Source organism: Rutidosis leptorrhynchoides, chromosome 2 (genome assembly GCF_046630445.1).
Source record: "Rutidosis leptorrhynchoides isolate AG116_Rl617_1_P2 chromosome 2, CSIRO_AGI_Rlap_v1, whole genome shotgun sequence".
Taxonomy (NCBI): domain Eukaryota; kingdom Viridiplantae; phylum Streptophyta; class Magnoliopsida; order Asterales; family Asteraceae; genus Rutidosis; species Rutidosis leptorrhynchoides.
The window spans coordinates 294,651,539-294,669,840 of NC_092334.1; positions in this window are offsets into that span (position 1 = coordinate 294,651,539).

Here is an 18,302-nt window from a genome sequence, read left to right on the forward strand (position 1 = left end):
TTGATTCACATGCTATATTAATCGAGTCGTAACGAGCCATAGGACTAATTGAACATCTTTGACCGTTTGTGTTTACCGTTATTGATACAACCTATATGATTAGGTCAAGACTAGCTTTGTCTTTGCACGCGCCTACTTGTTGAAGTACTTTATTAACTCTTGCACTCAAGGTGAGATCATAGTCCCACTTTTACTCTTTTTGAACTTATATTTGGGATGAGAAAACATAAACGATTCTTTTGAACTAAGTGAACACAAGAACGGGAAAACAAACATTCTACATACGAGTTTAGAACAAAAATCCTCAATTCGATTATCATTAGTTACACTTGCCGGGTGTAAGCGAGAACTTATGTTATATGGCCATATGGGTTGACAACCCTCATCTTTGACGGTTCGCTACCGTCTACGGATGAAATATATTTTCGAGAATCAGTGTTTGTTCTAGCACTATGGATGGGGTATACAATGGATGGAATGTTAAGCTTTGATAATTGGGTGCTCGTGAAACAAACTTTTGGAATGTATTACTATTACTTCTTTGATGCAAATCTTGTGGTTCACTTGTACTTACTTACTTAAACCTATGATTTCACCAACGTTTTCGTTGACAGATTTCTATGTTTTTCTCAGGTCCTTGAACGATACATGATACATGCTTCCGCTCATTATTTTGATACTTGCATTGGATGTCGAGTATATATGCATATATGGAGCGTCTTTTGGATACTTTTAAATTGTGTCGCATAAGTTTCATTTGTACTTAAAACTTTGTATCGTAACTTGTGGTGGAACTATTCTTGTAAACTTGAACAACCTTTACATTTGAAATGAATGCGACATATCTTTTGGTCAAACGTTGTTTTAAAGACTTATGACCACGTAACGGGACCTAAGTAGACGGCGCCGTCAATGATGATTTGGTCGGGTCGCTACAGATGGTATCAGAGCGTTGGTTGTAGGGATTTAGAGTTCATTAGTGTCAACCCCGAGTCATAGGGTACATTGGTGAGTCTAGACTACAACCGGCATATAGACTTGAAGTAGGAATTACTTGACTACTTGTGCATTTATACTCGAACGCTTCTACTCATATCTACTCTTAGTTCATCTTAATCTCACGTTGTTTAATTTGATTGACGCGCCACCTTGACAATATGAAATGATGTCGAATGCACATATGAATCAGGGTAATATAATTTCCGGGATTATATTACGGTGACTCATATGAACGTTCCGACATTATGACATAAAGAATTTAAGGCGAGTCGAGGAAAAACTTCTCTTTATCTTTATTCTATATCACGGTTAGTATTATTGAGAATACTAATCAATGATATTCTTGTGTCTTGAAGGAACAATGGCTCCTCGTCGTGTACGCCGCAATGAAACTCCCGAACAAGCTCTCGAACGGATGATAGCCACCGCCGTAGATGCGGCCATGGCCGGTCACTCATCCAACAACAATAATAATAACAACCACAACAACAACAACAACAACAACAACAACAACCAAGGAGCCGGTAACTCTAGCGAAGGGTGCTCCTACAAAGCTTTCATGGGGTGCAAACCCCACACTTATGATGGAACCGGGGGACCGGTTGTGCTTACTCGTTGGTTTGAACAAACCGAGGCCGTCTTTAGCATAAGCGGTTTCCGGGATCAAGACAAGGTCAAATACTCCACTCACACTTTCTCCGGAATTGCTCTAACATGGTGGAACACCTATGTTCAATCGGTGGGTACCGATGAAGCTCATGCCCTCTCTTGGGCCGATCTAAAGGAAAAGATGATTGTTGAATATTTTCCGCGCGAAGAAACCCGAAAGCTTGAGGAAGAACTAAGAGCTTTGAAAGCGGTCGGAAACGATCTTAAAGCTTATAATCAACGCTTCACCGAACTATCCTTGATGTGTCCTAATCTTGTTAACCCCGAATCTCAAAAGATTGAGCTCTACATGCTCGGTCTTCCAAAAAGCATCAAACAAGGGGTGATGTCATCCAAACCCACTACTCATCAAGCCGCTATGAACATGGCTCGCCAACTAATTGAAACGGTTGACGAAATCGTAGTGCCGGCTCCTAAAGCCGAGGACAAGTCGGGTGGCAACAAAAGGAAATGGGAAGCCACTCCATCAACCAACTACAACAACAACACCTTCACCAAAAAGCCCTTCAACAATGACGGCAAGAGGGGTTATGCCGGGAACCTACCTCTTTGCAACAAATGCAACAAACATCACTTTGGTGAATGTGGCAAGTTAATTTGCCACCGGTGCCAAGGAGTTGGTCATAAGGCCAACGATTGTAAAAGTGCCACTCCCGTTGCTCGAAAGTGGCCCAATGCACCAAAGACGGGCACTTGTTACGAATGTGGTCAAACGGGTCATTATAGAAATGCATGCCCAAAGAAGAAAGCCAACCCCAACAACCGAGGCCGAGCCTTTAACATCAACACCGAGGAAGCCCGAGATGACAATGAACTAGTCACGGGTACGTTTCTTCTCAACAACTCTTATGTTACTTGCTTATTCGATTCGGGTGCCGATAAATGTTTTGTGTCCAAGACTTTAGCTCCTACCCTTTGCACTCCACCACACCCTTTAGATACTACTTATTCCATCGAAGTGGCCGACGGAAAACTCTTAAGTGCCGACACATATTACCGGGGGTGTACTTTGAACATTTTGGGTAAGGAATTTGAAATTGACTTGATACCCATGGAACTAGGAAGCTTTGATGTAATAATCGGTATGAATTGGTTAGTCAAAACGAAATCTCACATTCTTTGTGATCTTAACGCAATCCGAATTCCTATCGAGAATGGTGAACCTTTGATCGTCTATGGCGATAAGAGTTGCACCGGACTCAACCTCGTTTCGTGTATTAAAGTTAGAAAACTACTCCGTAAGGGTTGTTTTGCGATCCTTGCTCACGTTAAGAAAGTCGAGTCCGATGAGAAGCACATCGATGATGTGCCAATTGTTAGTGACTATTCCGATGTATTTCCCGACGAATTGCCGGGTCTTCCGCCTCATCGACCGGTTGAATTCCAAATCGATCTTATTCCGGGAGCCGCACCCGTAGCGCGTGCACCGTATAGACTCGCTCCATCTGAAATGCAAGAATTGCAAAGTCAAATCCAAGAACTACTTGATCGTGGTTTTATCCAACCTAGCCATTCACCTTGGGGCGCTCCGATTTTGTTTGTTAAAAAGAAAGACGGATCCCTACGAATGTGCATTGATTATCGTGAACTAAATAAATTGACGGTTAAGAACCGATATCCTCTTCCTCGCATCGATGACCTCTTTGATCAACTACAAGGGTCTTGTGTATATTCGAAAATCGATCTCCGCTCGGGTTATCATCAATTGAGGGTTAAGGGGGAAGATGTCTCCAAAACCGCTTTCCGAACTCGTTATGGTAGTTATGAATTCCTTGTCATGCCATTTGGGCTCACTAACGCACCGGCGGTGTTCATGGATCTTATGAACCGCGTGTGCAAACCGTATCTCGATAAATTCGTTATTGTGTTCATCGATGACATATTGATCTATTCTAAAAATGAAGAAGAGCACGAACAACATCTCCGACTTGTGCTTGGACTTTTAAGACAAGAACAACTCTATGCCAAATTCTCCAAGTGTGAATTTTGGTTAAAGGAAGTTCAATTTCTTGGTCATGTTGTAAGTGACCAAGGTATTAAAGTCGATCCAACGAAAATCGAAGCCATTAGCAAATGGGAGACTCCTGCTACTCCTACTCACATTCGTCAATTTTTGGGTCTCGCCGGGTACTATCGTAGATTCATCGAAAACTTCTCTTTGGTTGCACGTCCTCTAACCGCATTGACTCACAAGGGAAAGAAATTCATCTGGGCGACCGAACATGAATCCGCATTCCAAATCTTGAAAACGAAGCTAACCACCGCTCCTATCTTGTCACTTCCCGAAGGCAATGATGACTTTGTTGTATATTGTGATGCCTCGAAACATGGTTTTGGGTGTGTATTGATGCAACGAATGAAAGTCATTGCTTATGCTTCTCGACAACTCAAAATTCATGAACGAAACTATACGACACATGATCTCGAACTCGGAGCCGTTGTCTTTGCACTTAAAATGTGGAGACACTATCTTTACGGGACCAAGAGTACTATCTTTACCGACCACAAAAGCCTCCAACACATTTTCGATCAAAAGCAACTAAACATGAGACAACGAAGGTGGATTGAAACCTTAAACGATTACGATTGCGAGCTTCGTTACCATCCCGGGAAGGCAAATGTAGTAGCCGATGCCTTAAGTCGAAAAGAAAGAGCGGTGCCTCTTCGTGTCCGAGCCTTAAACATCACCATCCACACAAACCTTAATAGCCAAATTCGGGTAGCCCAAGATGAGGCTCTCAAGGATGAAAACCTTTCACACGAACTCTTGAACATTCTCGTCTCTCGATTCGAAAGTAGGGAGACCGGACTCCGATATTACGCCGGAAGGATTTGGGTGCCTAGTTATGGGGACCTACGAAGCCTTATTTTAGATGAAGCCCATAAGTCACGATACTCGATTCGCCCCGGTGCCAATAAGATGTACCACGACCTTAAACAACTATATTGGTGGCCGAACATCAAAAGGGACGTAGCTACTTATGTTTCCAAGTGTTTGACATGTTCCAAAGTCAAAGCCGAACACCAAAGACCGTCCGGACTACTTCAACAACCCGAGATCCCGCAATGGAAGTGGGAAAGGATAACGATGGATTTTATCACCAAGCTACCAAAAACGACGGGCGGTTATGATACCATTTGGGTTATTGTTGACCGTCTCACCAAATCCGCACACTTCCTTGCCATGAAAGAAACGGACAAAATGGAGAAACTTGCACAACTTTACATCAAGGAGATCGTAGCCCGACACGGTGTACCTTTATCGATTATCTCCGACCGAGATGGCCGTTTCGTTTCTAGATTTTGGCGTACATTGCAAGAAGCGTTGGGAACACGTTTAGACATGAGCACCGCATATCATCCTCAAACCGATGGACAAAGCGAACGTACAATTCAAACCTTAGAGGACATGTTACGAGCTTGCGTGGTTGATTTCGGAAAAGCTTGGGACAAGCACTTACCTCTCGCCGAGTTCTCTTACAACAATAGTTATCACGCGAGTATTAAAGCCGCACCTTTTGAAGCGCTATATGGCCGCAAATGTCGTTCACCTCTTTGTTGGGCCGAGGTAGGCGACGTGCAAATCACCGGACCCGAACTCATTCACGAAACCACCGAGAAAATCGTTCAAATCCGAGATAGGCTTAGGACGGCCCGAAGTCGTCAAAAGAGCTATACCGACAAACGACGCAACGATCTTGAATTTCAAGTCGGTGACCGAGTAATGTTAAAAGTCGCACCTTGGAAGGGTGTAATCCGTTTTGGGAAACGCGGGAAGCTAAATCCGCGGTATATTGGTCCTTTCGAAATCTTGGAGCGTATTGGAACCGTTGCTTATCGTTTAGATCTTCCGCCTCAATTGAACTCCATTCATCCTACCTTCCATGTATCTAACTTGAAAAAGTGTCTTGCCGAACCCGATATCGTCATCCCTCTCGAAGAACTTACTATGGATGACAAACTTCATTTTGTGGAGGAACCGGTTGAAATTGTGGACACCTCCGTCAAGACATTGAAACAAAGCCGAATCCCGATTGTCAAGGTTCGTTGGGATGCCAAAAGAGGACCCGAGTTTACTTGGGAAAGACAAGATCAAATGCAAAGGAAGTATCCTCATCTATTTGTGAATTCAGAAACGCAAGATCTCGAGGAAGAAACAACGACTACTACGCCTACTTAAATTTCGGGACGAAATTTCTTTTAAGGAGTAGGTAATGTAACATCCCACCTTTTTCCGTTTTCTTTTCCGTTATACTAATTTAAACTCCGTTATATGTTTATAACATCTCCCGTTAATATGCGTTTTAAAATATTCCGTTTAGGTATTTTCCGCACCCGACTACAAACTCGAGGGACTAAAATTGACACGGGGCAAACTAGTTGACTAGGTCACCTAGTCTACCCCAATTACCACCATTCAACCATCTCTCACTCTCTCTCTCTTTCTCTCTAGCAAGAACACACCCAATTTCCAAATTCATTCATTCATCATCTAAATCCGGATTAGGGAGCTAGCAACCAAATAAATTACATATTCTTGATCCTCTCATCATCCTCTTCGATTTGATGCTAACTACTTCGATTTTGGGTAACATTTCTAAAACACTAGATTTCTTTAAATTTGTGTTCTTGACTTAAAAGTGTGTTAATTAGTGTCTATGGCTCATTGTGATGTCGTGTATGTAATTTGTATGCTCGATTTGTTGTTTTTGGTGTAACTAGCTTGAATATGAAAATTGCTTGCTTAATCTTTGATTTTGGATGATTAAAAGTTGTTAAATTGTTAAAGTTCATGTATTAAATGTGTTACTAGCATCATTAGCTTCAAATTGATGTGTAGGTTGATTAAGAAAACTTCAAAAACATGATTATTGATTTTGAGATGTTTGACTAGGGTTTGATAGTTCTTGACATGAATTTTTGGATGCTTGAATGTCATGGAATGTTAATTGTTAGTGTTTAGTAGTAATGTATGCTTCATTACCTTCAAAACGGCATATCATATGTGTGAATTGGTTTCCCGAAACTCAAAATGCAATTGATGAACTTGAAACTTAGGAAATGGACTTTTATTGTTCGCTTGATGAGATTTCGGCTATTGTAAATGATGTTATTGTTGGACCATAATTGCTTAGTTGTATTCCTCGTCAAAATACCTTTCCAACGATATATGATAGGTATTATAAGTGTTTGCGGGTCAAGAGTTGGGTTGGAAAAGGTTTTGGTTCGTGCATACTTTGAAAACTGACCAGAATTCTCTGCCCAGATGGTGGCGCGGCGCGCCCCATCCCCGCGCGGCGCGCGGATTGGCCTGGTCAGATTCTGACCTCTTTGTCCCATTTCACGTGAAATGTTTGACTAGCTACCGACCTCCGATTCACATGAAACTTGTTCTAATATACTTGTATATGAATAATTAGCATAGAAAAATAGTCCGGGACCCAACCCGAACATGTTGACTTTTTCGTTGACTTTGACCCGACCAAGTTTGACTTTTTGTCAAACTTAACCAATTAATTATGCAATCTTTCTAACATGATTCTATACTTGTATCTTGCATGAAACTTGACTAATTGATTCACATGCTATATTAATCGAGTCGTAACGAGCCATAGGACTAATTGAACATCTTTGACCGTTTGTGTTTACCGTTATTGATACAACCTATATGATTAGGTCAAGACTAGCTTTGTCTTTGCACGCGCCTACTTGTTGAAGTACTTTATTAACTCTTGCACTCAAGGTGAGATCATAGTCCCACTTTTACTCTTTTTGAACTTATATTTGGGATGAGAAAACATAAACGATTCTTTTGAACTAAGTGAACACAAGAACGGGAAAACAAACATTCTACATACGAGTTTAGAACAAAAATCCTCAATTCGATTATCATTAGTTACACTTGCCAGGTGTAAGCGAGAACTTATGTTATATGGCCATATGGGTTGACAACCCTCATCTTTGACGGTTCGCTACCGTCTACGGATGAAATATATTTTCGAGAATCAGTGTTTGTTCTAGCACTATGGATGGGGTATACAATGGATGGAATGTTAAGCTTTGATAATTGGGTGCTCGTGAAACAAACTTTTGGAATGTATTACTATTACTTCTTTGATGCAAATCTTGTGGTTCACTTGTACTTACTTACTTAAACCTATGATTTCACCAACGTTTTCGTTGACAGATTTCTATGTTTTTCTCAGGTCCTTGAACGATACATGATACATGCTTCCGCTCATTATTTTGATACTTGCATTGGATGTCGAGTATATATGCATACATGGAGCGTCTTTTGGATACTTTTAAATTGTGTCGCATAAGTTTCATTTGTACTTAAAACTTTGTATCGTAACTTGTGGTGGAACTATTCTTGTAAACTTGAACAACCTTTACATTTGAAATGAATGCGACATATCTTTTGGTCAAACGTTGTTTTAAAGACTTATGACCACGTAACGGGACCTAAGTAGACGGCGCCGTCAATGATGATTTGGTCGGGTCGCTACACCAGGAGCTGCACCGGTTGCCCGTGCTCCATATAGACTTGCACCGTCCGAGTTAAAAGAACTTCAGAGTCAGTTAAAAGAATTACTGGATCGTGGATTCATACGACCAAGTACTTCACCGTGGGGAGCTCCAATTTTATTCGTCAAGAAGAAAGACGAATCTTTCCGAATGTGTATAGATTATCGTGAATTAAATAAGTTAACTATCAAGAATCGGTATCCACTACCGAGAATTGACGACTTATTTGATCAACTCCAAGGATCATGTGTGTACTCGAAAATTGACCTAAGATCGGGCTATCATCAATTACGTGTCAAAGAAGAAGATATACCGAAAACTGCTTTTCGGACACGCTACGGTCATTACGAATTTTTAGTCATGCCGTTTGGATTGACGAATGCGACAGCTGTATTCATGGACCTCATGAATCGAGTTTGTAGTCCATATTTAGATAAGTTTGTTATCGTTTTCATTGATGATATTCTTATCTATTCCAAGAGTAAGCAAGAGCATGAACAGCATTTAAGGTTGATATTAGAGTTGTTGAGAAAAGAACAGCTATATGCTAAATTTTCTAAATGTGCTTTCTGGTTGAAAGAAGTGCAATTTCTTGGCCACGTTGTTAGTAGCAAAGGAATTCAGGTTGATCCAGCAAAAATTGAAGCCATTGAAAAATGGGAGACTCCTAAGACACCAATGCAGATACGCCAATTTTTGGGTTTAGCCGGTTATTACAGAAGGTTTATTCAAGATTTTTCCCGAATAGCTAAGCCGTTGACAGCGTTAACGCAAAAAGGGAAGAAATATGAATGGACTTCTGAGCAGGAGGGTGCATTTCAATTACTGAAAAAGAAGTTGACTACGGCGCCTATTTTATCGTTACCAGAAGGGAACGATGATTTTGAAATATATTGTGACGCTTCACGACAAGGTTTTGGTTGCGTTCTTATGCAATGGAAGAAAGTTATTGCATACGCATCCCGACAATTAAAGATTCACGAGCGGAATTATACGACGCATGATCTAGAACTGGGAGCAGTCGTGTTTGCATTGAAGATATGGAGACACTACTTGTATGGGGTTAAATGCACTGTGTTTACTGATCATAAAAGCCTTCAACATATTTTCGATCAAAAACAGCTGAACATGAGGCAACGTAGGTGGGTCGAGTTAATAAACGACTATGATTGTGAAATTCGTTATCATCCCGGGAAAGCGAATGTGGTGGCTGACGCTTTAAGCAGAAAGGAACGAGAACCAATTCGAGTACGAGCAATGAACATAAAAATTCGCATGAATCTCAACTCACAAATCAAAGAGGCTCAACGAGAAGCTCTTACTAAAGAAAACATAGGAAATGAAATAATGAAGAAGTATGGGAAACAACTCATTATGCGGGAAGATGGAATTCGATATTTTGCAAACCGTATTTGGGTACCAAAGTTGGGTGGATTAAGGAAGTTAATATTGAATGAGGCACATAAGACAAGATACTCGATACATCCTGGAGTTGGAAAGATGTATCAAGATCTTAAGACGCATTATTGGTGGCCTAATTTGAAGACAGACGTTGCAACATATGTTGGGGAATGTTTAACTTGTTCCAAAGTCAAAGCAGAACACCAGAAGCCGTCAGGATTACTTCAACAACCAGAAATCCCATAATGGAAATGGGACGGTATTACCATGGATTTCATCACGAAGTTACCAAAGACTGCCTGGGGATACGACACCATTTGGGTAATTGTTGATCGTCTTACCAAATCTGCACATTTCTTGCCTATAAAGGAAACAGATAGAATGGAGAAATTATTACGATTATATATAAAGGAAATAGTTTCAAGGCATGGAATACCTATTTCCATTATATCTGATCGTGATAGTAGATTTACCTCAAAGTTCTGGCAATCACTACAGGAGGCACTAGGAACTCGTTTGGATATGAGTACCGCATATCATCCGCAAACGGACGGGCAGAGTAAAAGAACAATTCAGACTCTTGAAGACATGCTCAGGGCATGTGTGATCGATTTTGGAAACGGATGGGATAAGTATCTACCATTAGCAGAATTCTCGTATAATAATAGTTATCATGCGAGCATTAAAGCTGCACCATTCGAAGTATTGTACGGAAGGAAGTGTAGATCTCCTATCTGTTGGAATGAAGTAGGAGATCGACAATTAACTGGTCCCGAGATCATACATGAAACTACTGAAAAGATAGTACAAATCAAGGAGAGATTGAAAACAGCCCGTAGTCGTCAAAAGAGCTACGCCGATGTCCGAAGGAAACCATTAGAGTTTCAGATCGGTGACATGGTTATGTTAAAGGTGTCACCATGGAAAGGTGTAATACGTTTTGGAAAAAGGGGGTAAACTGAACCCAAGATATGTAGGCCGTTCAAGATCATCGAACGCATTGGACCGGTAGCTTATCGACTCGAGTTACCGCAACAACTCGCCGGAGTACATAATACCTTTCACGTCTCAAACCTTAAGAAGTGTCTTGCAAAGGAAGACCTCACCATTCCTCTTGAAGAAATCCATGTCGACGAGAAACTACAATTCATCGAAGAACCAATCGAAATCATAGATCGTGAAGTTAAACGGCTTAAGCAGAGCAACATACCGATCGTTAAGGTTCGTTGGAATGCTCGAAGGGGTCCCGAGTTTACTTGGGAACGAGAGGATCAAATGAAACAAAAGTATCCACACTTGTTTCCCGATGACGCAAAATAGGTACAATTTTAAATTTCGGGACGAAATTTATTTAACGGGTAGGTACTGTAATGACCCGCACTTTTTCGATCGTTCTATACTTATAAGATTAATATTTACATAAATTAAACCTTACCAACATGATAAGCAATCCAAATTGTTGAGACTTATGTTTTTGAAATGAGTTTTACACAACGTTTGACCGTCTAGTTTGACCGATGATATCACGAACTATATAACATATGATAATTATACGTTTGTGTATATATATGTATATATACATATTTAACATGATCTAAGGATGTTTTAATATCTCATTTTGTATTAATAACAATAAGTTATAAGTATAATTTGAAACTACTAATTTAAGTTTTCAAAACGATAACCATACGTAACGTTATTTGACATAAATACTTATAACATATAATGTTTATACATATATCGTATATGTAATGTATTTAATCACTTTTAAAGACTTAAATACATAAAACAATATAAGTATATTTACAAAAGATAGCTATATTTGAATTCTCATTCCATTTTTCACAAAATTTCTATACGTATATCTAGAGTACATGTACTCGTATCATACCTAGCTTCTATACGTATTTACTATTGGTATATACACATCAAATCACCACCTAACTAGCCCTTGTTACTGCCCTAAGGTAGAGGTAATTACTTTTGTAAGATAGTATGACTAATTACACAAAATAACAACCTAAAATTTTGTCTTGGTTCCCTTGGTTCACGTTTTTAAAAGGCTAGGGGGATCATCATTTTGATTCATTTTTACTTCAAATCTTTGACTCATGATCTTGAGTTGGCGGCGGTTGTGCATGCATTGAAAATTTGGTGCCATTACTTGTATGGTGTTAAGAGTACGATTTATTCGGATCATAAGAGCTTGAAACATCTCTTTAATCAATGAGATTTGAATTATCATCAACGTAGGTGGATGGATGTAGTGAAAGATTATGATTGTGAAATACTTTATCATCCGGGCAAGGCGAATGTGGTCGCGGATGCGTTAAGTCGAAAGAGTCATCACCCGGCGTTACGATTGGGATTGTTACGTATGATTATTACTAACGATTTTCTTGAAAAACTTGGTGTGATTCAAATAGAGGCTTACGTTCACAACAAGCATGCGGAGCGATTTGTGGGGCAATCGGAATTCATTACTATGGGTTCGCGTGGTTTGTTGTCCTTTCAAGGAAGAGTGTGGGTGCCTAAGATGGGTGAGTATCGACAAGTGCTACTTGATGAAGCACATAAGTCAAGGTATTCCATTCATCCGGACGCAACGAAAATGTATCTTGATTTGAGGAAGGATTATTGGTGGCCGGGCATGAAACGTGATGTTGTAAAGTATGTTGAGCAATGCGTCATGTGTTTGCAAGTTAAGGTCAAGCACCAAAAGCCGTATGGTAAGTTACAACCGTTAGAAATCCCAAAATGGAAATGGGAGCACATTACCATGGATTTCATCACAAAGTTACCTAAAACGGAGAGAACCCAATTTGATTCAATTTGGGTGATAGTTGATCGATTGACGAAAAGTGATTTGTTTCTTCCCATTAAGGAAGCGATATCGTCAGAAACTTTGGCTAAGTTGTTTATCAAGGAAGTCGTCTCTCGACACGGAGTTCCTATATCTATTATTTTGGATCGAGATACCCGTTTTACATCTCGGTTTTGGAAAAAGTTTCATGAAGATATGGGAACACAATTGAAATTGAGCACGGCGTATCATCCTCAAACGGACGGTCAAACCGAACGTACGAACCAAACATTGGAGGATATGTTACTAGCATGTATTATTGATTTCGGTGGTAGTTGGGATGAGCACTTGCCTTTGGTGGAATTCTCGTACAATAATAGTTATCACACTAGTATTGGGATGCCACCTTACGAGATGCTTTATGGGCGGAGGTGTCGAACTCCGATTTGTTGGGGTGAAGTGGGACAAAAGGAAATCGGGAGCACCGATTTGGTTTTGGAAACAAATAGCAAGATTGTTACGATTCGAGAGCATTTGAAAAAGGCTCAAGATAGACAAAAGTCGTATGCCGACAAGCGTAGACGAACGATCGAATTTCAAGAAGGCGACATGGTAATGCTTAAGGTTTCGCCATGGAAGGGTATTATTCGATTTCGAAAACGGGGAAAGTTAGCTCCTCGGTTTATTGTGCCATTCAAGGTTTTAGCTCGTGTTGGTGAAGTTGCATATCGATTGGAATTACCCGAAGTGCTTGCGGGGATCCATAACACGTTTCATGTTTCCCATCTCTGTAAGTGTCTTGCGGATGATTCTTCATGGATGCCAATAGACGAAATTGAGCTGAACAATAAGTTGGAGTATGTTGAAGAGCCGATTTCTATACTTGATGAGAAAGTGAAAATGTTGCGTAACAAGGAGGTGAGAACTTTTAAGGTTCAATGGCGTCGGAGTAAAGGTTCCGAGTTTACTTGGGAACCCGAAGAATTCGTGTTGGTTTATCTTCCCTCTTGTCATGCGGCGTGGATCGCGAGGACGCGCTCCGAATTAAGTAGGGGAGAGTTGTAAGACCCAAATATTTCGTAGTACATATGTGTGAATAAGTGATTCAAGTTGTGGGGTTTATGTTGTAAATAATTAAAAGGCAAAAGAAGCTGAACTGGGGGCCTTATGGCGCGCCGCGCCATTACGGGCTGACAGATTCCTTTTTCTTTTTAAATTAGATATTTTAAGGGCATTTTGGTAAAATCACTTAAGGTCCGACTTTAAGGCTTGGATCAGTTGTTTGGAGTGTCATTTACTCCATATTCACCCACCTTATCATCTTCCAATCAATTCTAGAGAGAGAGTTAGATTCTAGAGTGAGAGAGCTCAAATTAAGGAAGAAGAAACTCGAATCGGGTCAAAGTGCAAGCACTGAAGTTGTTCATCTCCTCATTTACTACGTTTTGATAGTTGTGGTAAGCCCTAAACCTAATTTTTAATTGTTTATGAGTTAGGGTTTGTGTAGGTAATGAACACTAAGACCCATTTGTTAGTGAATTTGGGTGTTTTGGGTGAATTTGGGTCATGTAGACCCAAAGATGATTAACTAGGGTTTTCAAAGTAGTAAACTATGTTTATGAGCCTAAATTGGTTAGTTAAAGTACTAGCACACTTATATATATGTAAATGGGTGTTAAATGGGTTAGTGGATGACCCGAAATGGGTGTCTTGACTTTTAAGTGGTCAAATGGGTCAAAATGGACCTAAGATAGTTAGTGTATGTTTAAGATGCATAGACCTTGTGCTGAAAAGTGTTTTAAGATCTAATTTGGCAAATGTTAGGGTTTTGGTTATGATTGACCCAAATATTAGGGTTAAGGGTGCAAATGGGTCGAGATTGCACCATGGGTCAAAATGACTATAGAATGGAGTTCGAGTTGGTTGAACAACTTGAGTTGTGATTGATATTATGTATAATGTAATAGGTACATTACATTGAAGATTTCCGAGCTTGTCTATCTCTCATCAAGACTTTGAGGTGAGTGGAAAATCTATATATGTATGTATATGATTTACGTGCCGTATTAATGGTGTCACATAGCCGTTTTGTGACAGTAGTTGTGAGACATAGCTTTTTTGTCCACGTTTTATATTTATGCACATAGCCGTGTTTGTGCATATAGTGGCGAGTAATAGCCGTGTTTTACTCCCACATTATTATCCGAGTTATTGTGCAAATAGCCGTGTTTGTGTACATGATTGTGAGTAATAGCTGTTTTTTACTCACACGTTGATCAAGTGATGCCATAGCCGTTTTTGGGAACACTTGGGGGTGATGCCATAGCCGTTTTTGGAACACCTCAGGGGTTAGCATACCATAGCCGTTTTTGGGAGCTAACGGTTGTTATGAACATCGATGACTTGTTTCGCGAAGTCATTCCCTTGCGAAGATATTGGTTAACCATGGTTTATAGTTGTTGACGTTAGCATTAAATTATTATTATGAATATTATGCTATTGATGTTGATAGTTGTACGATTTGATGGTACTAGCTTGTTTATTGAGGCGTTATGCGTTTGTATTATATGATATCGTGGATGCGAGTAGGTAAGTCTTATATGCATGTATATATTTATTCTACTCACTAAGCGTTAGCTTACCCTCTCGTTGTTTACCATTTTATAGGTTCCGGCGTGGATAAGGGTAAGGGCATACGGTTGGATTAGAGATCCCGCTTGTTAAGGGATGCCTCTTGGATGTGTTAGCTTTTGGAGTTTGACCATGACTTGGGTAGTTTAATCCCAAACACCATGCTCATCGTGTCGTTTGGTACTTAAACTTTTTGGTGGTCGAAACTCACGTTATGTATTAAACTCGTAAAACGGCCAAAGTGGGCCCCGCTTTGTAAAACTTATTTTATGTTTGAATTGTGTTAGTTTTACATGTTTGAATATGTTGTTAAAAGCGTATTGTCTAATTATGTCGGGAAGTGGCCGATCTTTTTCGCATTTCATGACTTTTGTGACAGACCAGTTTGGCGCGCCGCGCCATATGCTGTCCCAGCAAATTTTTTTATTTTATTTTTAGATTTTAACGTGGGTCGTTCGTGGTTTGGTTTGGGTTGTTACAAAAGTATATATAATATTTTGGAATCAACCTCAACCCTGTATAGCTAACTCCAACATTACTGCATATGGAGTGTCTATGGTTGTTCCGAAATATATATATATATAGATGGGTCGATATGATATGTCAAAACATTGTATTCGTGTCTATGGTATCCCAAGATTACATAATATATTAGAATAAATGTATAATACAATATGAGTTAGCTAGGATATGATTAATATAGATTTGTTGCCAATTTTCACGTAGCTACAACAAGAAAAATTATCCAATCTTGTTTTACCAATAATTTCTTCGTTTTAAATCCATTTTGAGTGTTTCAAGTTGCTATGGTTTCATATTGAACTTAAGTTTATGAATCTAAACAGAAAAAGTATAAGTTTATAGTCGGAAATACAGGTTACAAGTCATTTTTGTAAAGGTAGTCATTTCAGTCGAAAGAACGACGTCTAGATGACCATTTTGGAAAACATACTTCCACTTTGAGTTTAACCATGATTTTTGGATATAGTTTCATGTTCATAAGAAAAATCATTTTCCTAGAAGAACAACTTTTAAATCAAAGTTTATCATAGTTTTTAATTAACTAACCCAAAACAGCCCGCGGTGTTACTATGACGGCGTATATCTGGTTTTATGTTATTTTTCGTGTTTCCAGGTTTTAAATCATTAAGTTAGCATATCATATAGATATAGAACATGTGTTTAGTTAATTTTAAAAGTCAAGTTAGAAGGATTAACTTTATTTGCGAACAAGTTTATAATTAACTAAACTATGTTCTAGTGATTACAAGTTTAAATATTCGAATAAGATAGTTTTATATGTATGAATCGAATGATGTTATGAACATCATTACTACCTTAATTTTAGTAGGTAAACCTACTGAAAATGAGAAAAATAGATCTAGCTTCAAAGGATCCTTGGATGGCTTGAAAGTTCTTGAAGCAGAATCATGACACGAAAACAAGTTCAAGTAAGATTTCCACTCGAAATAAGATTGTTATAGTTATAGAAATTGAATCAAAGTTTGAATATGAGTATTACCTTGTATTATAAAGATATCTTACTGTAAATAAGAAAGATTTCTTGAGGTTGGATGATCACTTTACAAGATTGGAAGTAAGCTAGCAAACTTGGAAGTATTCTTGATTTTATGAAACTAGAACTTATAGAATTTATGAAGAACACTTAGAACTTGAAGATAGAACTTGAGAGAGATAAATTAGATAAAGAAAATTGAAGAATGAAAGTGTTTTTAGGTATTTTTGGTCGTTGGTATATAGATTAGATATAAAGGATGTGTAATTTTGTTTACATGTAAATAAGTCATGAATGATTACTAATATTTTTGTAATTTTATGAGATATTTCATGCTAATTGCCAAATGATGGTTCCCACATGTGTTAGGTGACTCACATGGACTGCTAAGAGCTGATCATTGGAGTGTATATACAAATAGTACATACATCTAAAAGTTGTGTATTGTACGAGTACGAATACGGGTGCATACGAGTAGAATTGTTGATGAAACTGAACGAGGATGTAATTGTAATCATTTTTCTTAAGTAGAAGTATTTTGATAGGTGTCTTGAAGTCTTTCAAAAGTGTATAAATACATATTAGAACACTACATGTATATACATTTTAACTGAGTCGTTAAGTCATCGTTAGTCGTTACATGTAAATGTTGTTTTGAAACCTTTAGGTTAACGATCTTGTTAAATGTTGTTAACTCATTGTTTATTATATCTAAAGAGATGTTAAATTATTACATTATCATGATATTATGATGTATTAATATATCTTAATATGATATATATATATATATACAATTAAATGTCGTTACAACGATAATCGTTACATATATGCCTCGTTTCGAAATCCTTAAGTTAGTAGTCTTGTTTTTACATATGTAGTTCATTGTTAATATACTTAATGATATGTTTACTTATCATAATACCATGTTAACTATATATATATATATATATATATATATATATATATATATATATATATATATATATATATATATATATATATATATATATATATATATATATATATATATATATATGACATCATATAGTTTTTACAAGTTTTAACGTTCGTGAATCACCGGTCAACTTGGGTGGTCAATTGTCTATATAAAACCTATTTCAATTAATCAAGTCTTAACAAGTTTGATTGCTTAACATGTTGGAAACACTTAATCATGTAAATAACAATTTCATTTAATATATATAAACATGGAAAAGTTCGGGTCACTATAGTATGCCTTTTGGTTGGTCTATTTTTAATGTTTTTGTGGCTTAGCGTCTTGCTAGTCGTGAATAAAATTTTAGTTGTTCTAAAAAAAATTAGTAAAAACCACTGCAAAATCCGTATTACATTAATAAAATACGAAGACTCATGTACACTTCTGTCATACTACACAACATGATAACAGAAGATAACGAACACACTATATGCGAGTTTGAAGAAGACTATCTCGCAAACCCGACAAACATACGGCGGTGTATGTGAAGGGAAGAGTTGAATTATAAGAACTCATGGCATGAGAGTTGCGAGATCGAACCGCACATCAATTATTTCGCAATAATTTAATCGAACACATATAGAACATCTCAGATAATTTCGTAGTTGCAATAATGCTTAATTTATGGTATTTTATTTTTATTAATCATATGCATTGTTTAAATTATGTTATTTTAATTCATCGTATTAATGTACTAATGTTTATCTAAATAAATGAAATATTTTTTAATTTTAGTAATGTATTATTTTTTTATTACT